Genomic DNA, 13798 nt, shown 5'->3' with positions numbered 1-13798 from the left:
TAACAGGAACCTCATTCACTGTTGATGGGAACGCAAAATGACATAGCCACTTTGAAAACCACTTGGCAGGTTCTTTTAAAACTAAACGTACTCTCACCATATGATCCAGCAATCACATTTATTGGACTTTACCCAAATGAGCTGATATTTATGTTAACATAAAAACCTGCATGCAGATGTTTTATATCATCTTTGTTCATAATTTCTAAAAGTTGGAAATAGTAAAAATATTGGAAAAATATGGAATAATTTATGGAAATTAATGGAAATTTATGGAAAAAATAAAAAGTTGCAAATAGTAAAAATAGTAAAAAAAATAGTAAGTGAATGGATAAATAAACTGTTGTACATCTACACAATTAAATGATTCAGTGCTAAAAAGAAATGAGCTATCAAACCATGAAAAGAAACAGAACTTGAAGTGTCTATTACTAAGTGAAAGATGGCAATCTAAGGCTACATACTGTAGGATTCCAACTACATGGCATTCTGAGGATGCAATCTATAGCAACAATAAAAAGATCAGTGCCTGCCAGCAGTTGCGGGGAGGGAGATATAAATAGGCAGAGCATAGAAGGTTTTTAGGACAGTGAAACTATTCTATATGATACTAAAATAGTAGATACATGTCAATATGCTTGGCCAAAAATCAAAGAATGTACAACACAAAGAGTAAACTCTAAGTAAACTATAGATTTTGGGTGATAAGGATGTAATAATATAAGTTAATTTATCATAACAAATGTACCACTCTGGTTGGGATGTTAATGGATAAGTGCATTTGTGAGAGAAGGAGGTATATGAGGACCCTCTCCACTTTCTACTTAATTTTGCTGTGAACATGAAACTGCTCTAAAAAAATATAGTCTACACAGAGAAAAAAAGATTGAAGTGTATAGTAGCAAAATTCCTTAGTAACTCCTTCTCAAAAATATTACAATGCTGAACAAATTATGCATTTTAAGCAAGTTATTTAAGAAAATACGATTTACTTCAATCTTTCTCCTCTCTCTTATAATAATGAAATTAATAACTGGAGCTAGTTTTCCCACATATTGTAAGATCTTGGCTAAATCTCTCCTGAGATCCAGAAGGTTCAGTACCATGAAGTTTTCAGACTTTTTAGAAGGAAGTAAATTTTCTGCAGAAATGCATGGGGGCAAGACTATGAGAAAAATGAAAAATTGAAAGAATACTATAAAATGTGATCTCCATACTGGCCCCTTAGTTAAGAAATGAGAGCAAAAAAAGAGAATTCTAAAGAAATAACTATGTTTTATTCAGGAAATCAGTCAGGAATATATGACATCTTGGGTACAAATAATGATGCATTATGGTCCATATGACAATGTGTGATATATATTTGAGAGATTTTCTTCCAGATGTGTTTTAGAATATACCATGGATCAGTTGAAGTGGAAACTAAATAGAAATGAATGGTGTTTGGCACATCTACGATTTTTCACCTGTGATAACTCTCAGAAAACCATCTTTTTTTCAGCAGGGCAAGAGCTTTTTTCTCTAAGAGCACCAGAGAAGCGGTAACCAAGAACTGAAGAGTTCATGCAACTGGAGAGAAAACTATATGTTTTCAATAAAATTTTGTGTCAGGAACATGCCCAGGTCAATATAGCAGAGGAAGTTGGGACTAGCCTTATTTATAAACACAGGTAAGACTCATGAGACAATCTCAGAAATGTTGTTCATGGTCATTGAAGGAAGATGGAAGTCTTGAATATACATGTGGAAGCAATGAGCTAAAAATGTTCTATTTGGGCATATCCTATAGTTTTGTTGTTGTTGTTGTTGCTTGAGTATGTTCAACATGTCAGACTAGTCTAAATAACTATTCTTATATTTGATTCAAAGGTTTTTCATTCTTTAGTTTTGTTCAATAAACTTGAAGTGGGAAATGAGGTATGGCCTGCTCTTTCCTCCACACAGATTTCTTTTTACTGACTAGTCACTCTTTCAGTTCTCTCTGTGGATCACAACTTTTCTGGCTAATAACTGCCTGGTTGCTATTGCAGCCAATTCTCTCTGCTCTGTTGGGGGCCTTTCTTGGTTTCAGCACAGAAAGTCTTGCAACCTGGAAATGCCCTCATTCTTGGGAAAAATGAGAGAATTAAACACCCTCTACTGCTAATATGTGGAACTGAGACATTGGTGAGAGAAGGTCCCTCACAAACACTTCCCCTCAGGTTATTTTGCCATGTGCTCAGCCCTCTAGGTTATTTACTTTACCCGCAGGAAACACATATTTTTGCCTTGCCCCCCAAAAATAAATGTCACTTGCTTCATTTCTTTGCCCGCCCCCTGCTCTCTAAAATTTATTTCCAATTCTGTTTTCTTATATAGGAGGTAGAGACACTGGAGAGCTACCAAATAGACAAGCAACTTGAGAATGGGAGAATCGAATGCCAATCAGCCCTTTTTGAAAGCATCTTCAATGTCTGCCACTGGCCCTCTCAGTACCTCTTCCTTCAGCTCACTTTAGGAAAAAATTAACCAGTTTTTTCTTCTAAGAAAAAGAGAAGAGAAAACCATGTAAAATCTTTACAAGCATGTCACCATTTCCAAAGTTACTATCAGAATTTAAATTGCTGCAGCTGCTAATACTTCCATGTTAATCTTGTGCCATCATTAACACAGCCAGTAACAATAATATTGTCACCTCTAATAATACTGGTTCAAAAGGGGCCTTCAGAGAAAGACAAGAAGAAAACATTTGCTTTCTAGATGTCCCACACACTGGTAAGAATAACTGAGCTACAGTTGTTAATGAATTGGTGGAGTCTGCATGTGGGCAGGTGAAAGACTATGAAGTTCTTTGGTGGCTTCAAACATTGGTGGTGGTGGCGTAAACTCATCTGGAGGCTCTTCTCCAGCAACCTCCTAAACTCACAAAAAGAAATTTTCAGAATCCTGAATAAGCATAACTTTGGCGCAGTCCTAGGGGAGGGGGACATTAGCTACTATGAGAAAAGCAGAAAGTTCTGATAAGATCGTCCCCTGCTATGCTTTCTATTGAGTAAAAGGCTTAAAATATGGGGGAGTGGGGTAGAGTTACATACATGATCACCCTAAGACAACAGTAAACAAGAAATGCAATTGTAGAAGAGGAACAGGGAAAAAAAGGCTATGAATATGTGCTAGACCCAGAACTATAGCTATGGTAAGAGCAGAATGCAGAGGACCCTTCCAAGACCCAAGGACACAGTACTCACCTACGACTGAGGCTTAACCAGAACAACGCAGAACTTTGCAGCCTCGCTCTCAACCAAGGTAACAAGCAGAAAGCAGTAAGTAAAAGTGAAACACTGAATGGAGCATTACAAGGTGTGGATAAGGGGAGATCTTTATTGAAGAGTGAAGTAGAAATTGAGAAAAATCCTCTGGCCAATTTGTCTCCACACAAGGTATTATTATTAAAGAATTTGAAACTAGTGAAAGAGTCCTAATACAAATAGGTTATTTTTGTTTACAGACACACATAAAATGACATTAAATACCAAGAAACCTAATGGTCACCATGAAAATCACAATACATTCTTATTTAGTATATATAAAATGTAAATAATTGGATATATATTAAAATATACTTCTCTAAATGATTAGGTGCAACATAATTTTAATAAACAGTAAGTAATTGAGGGTCATCTGGGTGGTTTAGTCCATTAAGCATCCATTGATTCCAGCTCAGGTTATGATCTCTCAGTCGTGAGATTCTCTCTCTCCTTTCTTTCTGCCCCTCCCCTGATCACACTCTCAATAAATAAATAAATAAATAAATAAATAAATAAATAAATAAATAAATAAATAAATAAAAATTTAAAACTACCAAAAGGGATTGATTTTACGCATGTGTTTTTATACATAATTTGATGGCATAGAATTTTTCTTTTACTTGACCATTAAAACACCATATTGAAAAAAAAACGATAAAAACTTCTAACAACTCCAAAAGAATGGATGGAACATATAATCCCATTTCAAATGTTCCATTATAGTCTAAAGAAATAACTACTTTTCGTTCAAATAAATAAATATTTACCTTATCCAACAATATGATAACCTTTCAACCTTTCTCTTTTGCATCCTTAAGATATATTGAATTTATTATTATGTTTTTAACAATTTTAGCCTTTAGCACTTTCCTCTTTCCACATTTATCCTTTATTATTACATATCAGAGATGCAATAGTGATAAAAATGTCTGTATGAAGGGGGACATGGTAATAATTAACATGTATTAACTTCGTATAATGTGCTCAGTAGGAATTGATTTGCTTCATATTTTTAAGTCCACTCCCACAAAACTCCCTAACCTCAGAACTCTATATAATCCTCATTGGGTAGGTGAAGACGCTTGCCCTCAAATAATGGGAACAGAGAAGTTGGAAACAAGACTTAAAAAAGCATTCTGACTACAAATTACACACTTTTAAATACTTTCTTTAATTCCTGTGAATAAAAAGCAAAAAGATTCTAGAATATCTAGACTTAGGTCTTCGTTTAATTATTTTAAACTAGGTCTGTTTCCCTCCATGTAAGATGAAGTATATAACAACAACTGTTTTCTTTTTGGAACAACTATAAGAACTAACTGAAGTGATAGCTAGGGAAGGTGTTTTATAAGCTAGAAATTAGTATACATGTGAGTTTTTACCCATTTATTAAATGATACCAAGTTGTTCTATTTTGTTTTGGTTGGGCTATCAATTCTGGTTGCCCCGACTCCTAGATAATTATAATAATAATTAGAACTTTTAAAAAATTAAGTGGAATTTAATACTTTACTTTTTAAATAAAAAATATATTTGATTTTCCAATTGAACGTCTTTTGTTAAACTGATAGCTCAGATTTACCTGTTTATTGCACTCATTGTTATATTCTTTTTTAAAAAATTAATTTATTTAAATTCAAGTTAGTTACCATAACGTGTAGTATTGGTTTTAGGATTAGCACCCAGTCATTCACCACTCACATATCTCATTGTTATATTTTAATTATTTTAAAATTATAAAAAGAAGGAAAGAATTTAGACATAATGAAGGGGCATTACTTCTTATGTATTTTAATGATTGATGTAAAAAGGGCACAGTTAAAAATAAATTAACTGATTCCTATTCATTAAAGATTGAAGGAAAATTGCAGTGATGAGCTCTTTATTATTCATAAATGCCTTTAGCTATGGTGACAGAAAATGTATCAATTTAAAATGCAATTAAATGTAAACACATTGCATTTTATATTTCATAGTTTTCTAATTTGTATTAGTAACTTAATGGGATTTTGTCATTAAGCCTGTTGGATAGTCCAAAATTTGACTTGTATTCTGCTTTCCTCTCTAGTATCCAATTTTATCAGCAAGGCATATAACAAAACATAAAACTGTAAAGTCATAAACAAGATTAATTAATGATTTTTGTTATTAATTAAGGAGAAAGGGGAATATTATGTATAAACATTCGTGAGTGATTCTGCCTCAGATAATTCTACCTTGTAACCACAGAAAAGACATCACAGATACACAAAGAATGGAAGATACACAGACAAGAAGGTGGCAATTTCCTCACTTGAGCCACCAAAGCAACATTGGGACTACCTATTACCAGAGTGCTTATAAATAAGTACTACACATTCATTCATTTTATTTATTTATTTTTTATTTTTTTCAATATATGAAGCTTATTATCAAATTGGTTTCCATACAACACCCAGTGCTCATCCCAAAAGGTGCCCTCCTCAATACCCATCACCCACCCTCCCCTCCCTCCCACCCCCCATCAACCCTCAGTTTGTTCTCAGTTTTTAAGAATCTCTTATGCTTTGGCTCTCTTCCACTCTAACCTCTTTCTTTTTCCCTTCCCCTCCCCCATGGGTTTCTGTTAAGTTTCTCAGGATCCACATAAGAGTGAAACCATATGGTATCTGTCTTTCTGTGTACGGCTTATTTCACTTAGCATAACATTCTCCAGTTCCATCCATGTTGCTACAAAGGGCCATATTTCATTCTTTCTCATTGCCACGTAGTACTCCATTGTGTATATAAACCACAATTTCTTTATCCATTCATCAGTTGATGGACATTTAGGCTCTTTCCATAATTTGGCTATTGTTGAGAGTGCTGCTATAAACATTGGGGTACAAGTGCCCCTATGCATCAGTACTCCTGTATCCCTTGGGCAAATTCCTAGCAGTGCTATTGCTGGGTCATAGGGTAGGTCTATTTTTAATTTTTTGAGGAACCTCCACACTGTTTTCCAGAGTGGCTACACCAATTTGATTCCCACCAACAGTGCAAGAGGGTTCCCCTTTCTTCACATCCTGGCCAGCATCTATAGTCTCCTGATTCGTTCATTTTGGCCACTCTGACTGGCGTGAGGTGATATCTGAGTGTGGTTTTGATTTGTATTTCCCTGATGAGGAGCAACGTTGAGCATCTTTTCATGTGCCTGTTGGCCATCCGGATGTCTTCTTTAGAGAAGTGTCTATTCATGTTTTCTGCCCATTTCTTCACTGGGTTACTTGTTTTTCGGGTGTGGTTTGGTGAGCTCTTTATAGATTTTGGATACTAGCCCTTTGTCCGATATGTCATTTGCGAATATCTTTTCCCATTCCGTTGGCTGCCTTTTAGTTTTGTTGGTAGTTTCCTTTGTTGTGCAGAAACTTTTTATCGTCATAAGGTCCCAGTAGTTCATTTTTGCTTTTAATTCCCTTGCCTTTGGGGATGTGTCAAGTAAGAAATTGCTACGGCTGAGGTCAGAGAGGTCTTTTCCTGCTTTCTCCTCTAGGGTTTTGATGGTTTCCTGTCTCACATTCAGGTCCTTTATCCATTTTGAGTTTGTTTTTGTGAATGGTGTGAGAAAGTGGTCTAGTTTCCATCTTCTGCATGTTGCTGTCCAGTTCTCCCAGCACCATTTGTTAAAGAGACTGTCTTTTTTCCATTGGATGTTCTTTCCTACTTTGTCAAAGATGAGTTGGCCATACGTTTGTGGGTCTAGTTCTGGGGTTTCTATTCTATTCCATTGGTCTATGTGTCTGTTTTTGTGCCAATACCATGCTGTCTTGATGATGACAGCTTTGTAGTAGAGGCTAAAGTCTGGGATTGTGATGCCTCCTGCTTTGGTCTTCTTATTCAAAATTACTTTGGCCATTCGGGGCCTTTTGTGGTTGCATATGAATTTTAGGATTGCTTGTTCTAGTTTCGAGAAGAATGCTGGTGCAATTTTGATTGGAATTGCATTGAATGTGTAGATAGCTTTGGGTAGTATTGACATTTTGACAACATTTATTCTTCCAATCTATGAGCACGGAATGTTTTTCCATTTCTTTATATCTTCTTCAATTTCCTTCATAAGCTTTCTATAGTTTTCAGCATACAGATCTTTTACATCTTTGGTTAGATTTATTCCTGGGTATTTTTTGCTTCTTGGTGCAATTGTGAATGGGATCAGTTTCTTCATTTGTCTTTCTGTTGCTTTATTATTAGTGTATAAGAATGCAACTGTTTTCTGTACATTGATTTTGTATCCTGCAACTTTGATGAATTCATGTATCAGTTCTAGCAGACTTTTGGTGGAGCCTATATCGGATTTTCCATGTGTAATATCATGTCATCTGCAAAAAGTTAAAGCTTAACTTCATCTTTGCCAATTTTGATGCCTTTGATTTCCTTTTGTTGTCTGATTGCTGATGCTAGAACTTCCAACTTAAACAACAGCGGTGACAGTAGACATCCCTGTCGTGTTCCTGATCTCAGGGAAAAAGCTCTCAGTTTTTCCCCATTGAGGATGATGTTAGCTGTGGGCTTTTCATAAATGGCTTTTATGATCTTTAAGTATGTTCCTTCTATCCCGACTTTCTCGAGGGTTTTTATTAAGAAAGGTTGCTGAATTTTGTCAAATGCTTTTTCTGCATCGATTGACGGTATCATATGGTTCGTACCTTTTCTTTTATTAATGTGATGTATCACACTGATTGATTTGTGAATGTTGAACCAGCCCTGCATCCCAGGAATGAATCCCACAAGATCATGGTGAATAATTCTTTTTATATGCTGTTGAATTTGATATGCTAGTATCCTATTGAGAATTTTTGCACCCATATTCATTAGGGATATTGGTCTGTAGTTCTCTGTTTTTACTGGGTCTCTGTCTGGTTTAGGAATCAAAGTAATACTGGCTTCATAGAATGAGTATGGAAGTTTTTCTTCCCTTTCTATTTTTTGGAATAGCTTGAGAAGGTAGGTATTATCTCTGCTTTAAACGTCTGGTATAACTCCCCTGGGAAGCCATCTGCTCCTGGACTCTTATTTGTTGGGAAATTTCTGATAACTGATTCAATTTCTTCGCTGGTTATGGGTTTGTTCAAGCTTTCTATTTCCTCCTGATTGAGTTTTGGAAGCTTGTGGGTGTTTAGGAATTTGTCCATTTCTTCCAGGTTGTTCAGTTTGTTGGCATATAATTTTTCATAGGATTCCCTGATAATTGCTTGTATCTCTGAGGGATTGGTTGTAATAATTCCATTTTCATTCATGATTTTATCTATTTGGGTCATCTCCCTTTTCTTTTTGAGAAGCCTGGCTAGAGGTTTATCAATTTTATGTTTTCAAAAAACCAACTCTTGGTTTCGTTGATCTGCTCTACAGGTTTTTTTAGATTCTATATTGTTTATTTCTGCTCTGATCTTTATTATTTCTCTTCTTCTGCTGGATTTAGGCTGTCTTTGCTGTTCTGCTTCTATTTCCTTTAGGTGTGCTGTTAGATTTTGTATTTGGGATTTTTCTTGTTTCTTGAGATAGGCCTGGATTACAATGTATTTTCCTCTCAGGACTGCCTTTGCTGCATCCCAAAGCGTTTGGATTGTTGTATTTTCATTTTCATTTGTTTCCATATATTTTTTAATTTCTTCTCTAATTGCCTGGTTGACCCATTCATTGTTTAGTAGTGTGTTCTTTAACCTCCATGCTTTTGGAGGTTTTCCAGACTTTTTCCTGTGGTTGATTTCAAGCTTCATAGCATTGTGGTCAGAAAGTATGCATGGTATGATTTCAATTCTTGTATACTTATGAAGGGCTGTTTTGTGACCCAGTATGTGATCTATCTTAGAGAATGTTCCATGTGCACTTGAGAATAAAGTATATTCTGTTGCTTTGGGATGCAGAGTTCTAAATAGATCTGTCAAGTCCATCTGATCCAATGTATCATTCAGGGCCCTTGTTTCTTTATTGACCGTGTGTCTAGATAATGTATTTCTGTAAGTGGAGTGTTAAAGTCCCCTGCAATTACCACATTCTTATCAATAAGGTTGCTTATGTTTGTGAGTAATTGTTTTATATATTTGGGGGCTCCTGTATTCGGCGCATAGACATTTATAATTGTTAGCTCTTCCTGATGGATAGACTCTGTGATTATTATATAATGCCCTTTTTCATCTCTTGTTACAGCCTTTAACTTAAAGTCTAGTTTGTCTGATATAAGTATGGCTACTCCAGCTTTCTTTTGACTTCCAGTGGCATGATAAATAGTTCTCCTACCCCTCACTCTCAATCTGAAGGTGTCCTCAGGTCTAAAATGAGTCTCTTGTAGACAGCAAATAGATGGGTCTTGTTTTTTTTTTTATCCATTCTGATACCCTATGTCTTTTGGCCGGCGCATTTAGTCCATTTACATTCAGTGTTATTATAGAAAGATATGGGTTTAGAGTCATTGTATGTCCATAGGTTTCATGCTTGTAGCGATGTCTCTGGTACTTTGTCTCACAGGATCCCCCTTAGGATCTCTTGGAGGGCTGGTTTAGTGGTGACAAATTCCTTCAGCTTTTGTTTGTTTGGGAAGACCTTTATCTCTCCTTCTATTCTAAATGACAGACTTGCTAGATAAAGGATTCTCAGCTGCATATTTTTTTTCTGTTGATCACATTGAAGATCTCCTGCCATTCCTTTCTGGCCTGCCAAGTTTCAGTAGAGAGATCCGTCACGAGTCTTATAAGTCTCCCTTTATATGTTAGAGCACGTTTACCTCTAGCTGCTTTCAGAATTTTCTCTTTATCCTTGTATTTTGCCAGTTTCACTATGATATGTTGTGCAGAAGATCGATTCAAGTTACGTCTGAAGGGAGTTCTCCATGCCTCTTGGATGTCAATGCCTTTTTCCTTCCCCGGATCAGGGAAGTCCTCAGCTATTATTTCTTCAAGTACACCTTCAGCACCTTTCCCTCTCTCTTCCTCCTCTGGAATACCAATTATGCGTAGATTACTTCTCTTTAATGCATCACTTAGTTCTCTAATTTTCCCCTCATACTCCTGGATTTTTTTAATCTCTCTTTTTCTCAGCTTCTTCTTTTTCCATAATTTTATCTTCTAGTTCACCTATTCTCTCCTCTGACTCTTCAATCCAAGCCATAGTTATCTCCATTTTATTTTGCAGCTCATTGATAGCATTTTTTAGCTCCTCCTGACTGTTCCTTAGTCCCTTGATCTCTGTAGCAATAGATTCTCTGCTGTTCTCTATACTGTTTTCAAGCCCAGCGATTAATTTTATGACTATTATTCTAAATTTACTTTCTGTTATATTGTTTAAATCCTTTTGATCAGTTTGTTAGCTGTTGTTAATTCCTGGACATTTTTCTGAGGGGAATTCTTCCATTTTGTCATTTTGGATAGTCCGTGGAGTGGTGTGAGACTGCAGGGCACTTCCCCTGTGCTGTCTTGAATAACTCGCGTTGGTGGGCAGGGCCGCAGTCAGACCTGATGTCTGCCCCCAGCCCACCGCTGGGGCCACAGTCAGACTGGTGTGTGCCTTCTCTTCCCCTCTCCTAGGGGCGGGATTCACTGTGGGGTGGTGTGGCCTGTCTGGGCTACTTGCTCACCGCCAGGCTTATGGTGTTGGGGATCTGGCGTATTAGCTGGGGTGGATCGGTAAGGTGCACAGGGGCGGGAGGGGCAGGCTCAGCTCGCTTTTCCTTGGGAGATCCGCTTTGGGTGGGGCTCTGTGGCACCGGAAGAGAGTCAGACCCGCCGGAGGGATGGATCAGCAGAAGCACAGCGTTGGGTGTTTGCGCGGTGCAAGCAAGTTCCCTGGCAGGAACTGGTTCCCTTTGGGATTTTGGCTGGGGGATGGGTGAGGGAGATGGAGCTGGCGAGGGCCTTTGTTCCCCGCCAAGCTAAGCTCTGTCGTCCAGGGCTCAACAACTCTCCCTCCCGTTGTCCTCCAGCCCTCCTGTTCTCTGAGCAGAGTTGTTAGCTTATAACCTTCCAGATGTCAAGTCCTGCTTGCTGTTGGAACACACTCCGTCTGGACCCTCTGCTTTTGCAAGCCAGACTTGGGGGCTCTGCTTTTCCGGCGGGCCGCCCCTCCGCCCCGGTTCCCTTCTGCCAATCCGTGGAGCGCGCACCCCCTCTCCGCCTTTCCTACCCTCTTCCGTGGGCCTCTCCTCTGCACTTGGCTCCAGAGACTCCATTCTGCTAGTCTTCTGGCGGTTTTCTGGGTTATTTAGGCAGGTGTAGGTGGAATCTAAGTGATCAGCAGGACAGGCGGTGAGCGCAGCATCCTCCTATGTTGCCATCTTCCCAGGATCCCCCACATTCATTCATTTTAAAACACTATTTGGGTATTTGTTCTCTTCTAAGTGAAAGAATCTCTAATCGGGGCGCCTGGGTGGCGCAGTCGGTTAAGCGTCCGACTTCAGCCAGGTCACGATCTCGCGGTCCGTGAGTTTGAGCCCCGCGTCGGGCTCTGGGCTGATGGCTCAGAGCCTGGAGCCTGTTTCCAATTCTGTGTCTCCCTCTATCTCTGCCCCTTGCCCGTTCATGCTCTGTCTCTCTCTGTCCCAAAAATAAATAAACGTTGAAAAAAAATTAAAAAAAAAAGAATCTCTAATCCATGTTTTCTCTTTCTCTTCCTTTAATAATTCAACACTAATAAATATAATCCCCTCTCTGGAATCCAAGGATAACTGATACATGATGATGAGTAATTGAGGAAAGGAACTGTGTGTGTGTGTGTATGTGCACATGATTATGTACATGTAATTGCAAAGCTATATGAATATTACAGGAAGCAAACACAACATATAAAAACATCTAGAGGTAGAAAAAATTTAGATTTAAGAAAAAAAATCAATGGATATAGTTAGTGTCGCTAGGGAGACATATAAGGGCAGGTTAAACTGGGCAGTACGAACCGTTATAAAGATTTTGTATTTTATCCTAAGAGCTACTGGGTGGTGGCTGTGGTGTTGCTGTCTAAATCATTTTAAGTGATATATTTGAGTTTGTTATTTTGTGTTTTTGTTTTTGTTTTTTGATACTATGATACAGAATTAGAGAGTGAGGCAAAAGTAAATGAGAGTAACTCAGGTTACTTTTAGTCGTTATGGCAAGAAATGAAGGAGTGAAGGAATCTTGGAATAAGAATTCTCAGTGACTGTGAGGATATGAATGTAAGAGAGAGGGATGTGTCAATTTAATTAATAGTTTTCTGGCATGAGGAGCTGGGTGCTGTTTCCAAAAATAGAAAAAAAAAAAAAAACTAGAGAAAGACACATAGGCCAGCCTTCCCTTCCTCCTTTCTTCCCTTCCATCCTTCTGTCCTTTCTTCCTTCTTATCTTTCTTTTTCTTCATGGGGGAGCTGGTCACAGAGGACTCTATTTTTCACATGATGCATAACTGAGACTTCCTTGTGGTAACTGTAGGGGCCAAGGGTCCCAATATGGGCCATTTTGGCATAGGGATTATTTTGAGCCAAACACAATAAAGATCCTATGGACTCCAGAGAAACTTCTGTCCTTCCCTTAACTACACAGAAGAATCTAAATTGGGGGGTCTTTTCAGAATAAGGGTTATTACCAAATATAAATATTATCTGAGTAATCCATCTATATGGCAAGGCAAACATTTGTTTACCAAACATTTACTCTTTTTCAACTTTCTGTGAATTGCATTCCTTCCCTTTGAAATCCCTGACTCCTACTCTCTTCTCTTTAGTTCAGAATGGCATATAAACTTCATTTTGCCTCTCTGTCTTTGGAATTTCTATGTCTGTGTGGATTCCCTGTACATATGCTATTAAATTTGATTTTCTCCTGTTCATCTGTCTTATGTCAATTTGATTCTGATCCAGCTAGAAGTACCTTTTAGAGGAATTCTTGCTCCCCAGCACCTCCAAAAGAAGATGTCAATTCTCAGTTGTATGTACAGGTATGGGATTATGGAAATAGGTCTGGCATGAAGCTATCAGCATATTGTAACACTTAAAGCCATATGAATGGTTGCTAATTAATGAAATACCATATCTCAAAAGGACAAGACCTTTGAAATATTTTAGAAAAGTACAAAATGAAGACTGTGTTGGGATGACAGAGAGGGAGGAGAAACCTGGGAAGGTGTGATGTCACAGATATCAGCTCAGGGAGGAAGTGTTCATCTATTGATTGCTTTTGACATTAGGAGAAGCACAAAACTGTCAACACACTATGGAAACATAGTCACTATTAACCTACCTTGTGAGAGCCATCTCAGTAGAGTAGTTTAGGCAGAATCTAGATCAAAATGGTTTGAGAGGAAACTGAAAAAAAATCTATGTGTACAAAGTGTAGAAAAATATATACAGTATATTTCTGAAAGAAAAAATTAAGGTGATATTACTAAGGAACTTAGAATACTGTAAGACTTGTTTAGGGAATTTATGTTTTTCACTTTTTTTAAAGAGAAAAACTAGAGCAACGTCCTGCGCTGCTGAGATGACATTAGGAGAATTTGTAGATACAAGAGAAAAGGAGGACCATTCATCT

At 37.6% G+C, this 13798-nt stretch overlaps 1 pseudogene; it reads right to left on the bottom strand.

Moving 5' to 3' along the window:
- LOC109500111 overlaps positions 1 to 13798 on the bottom strand; it is a 225919-nt pseudogene that overhangs the window by 170540 nt on the left and 41581 nt on the right.

This window comes from Felis catus, chromosome B2 (assembly GCF_018350175.1).
Source record: "Felis catus isolate Fca126 chromosome B2, F.catus_Fca126_mat1.0, whole genome shotgun sequence".
NCBI classification, from domain to species: domain Eukaryota; kingdom Metazoa; phylum Chordata; class Mammalia; order Carnivora; family Felidae; genus Felis; species Felis catus.
The sequence above is the reverse complement of the archived record's forward strand: the minus strand, read 5'-3'. Positions and strand labels throughout refer to the sequence as shown.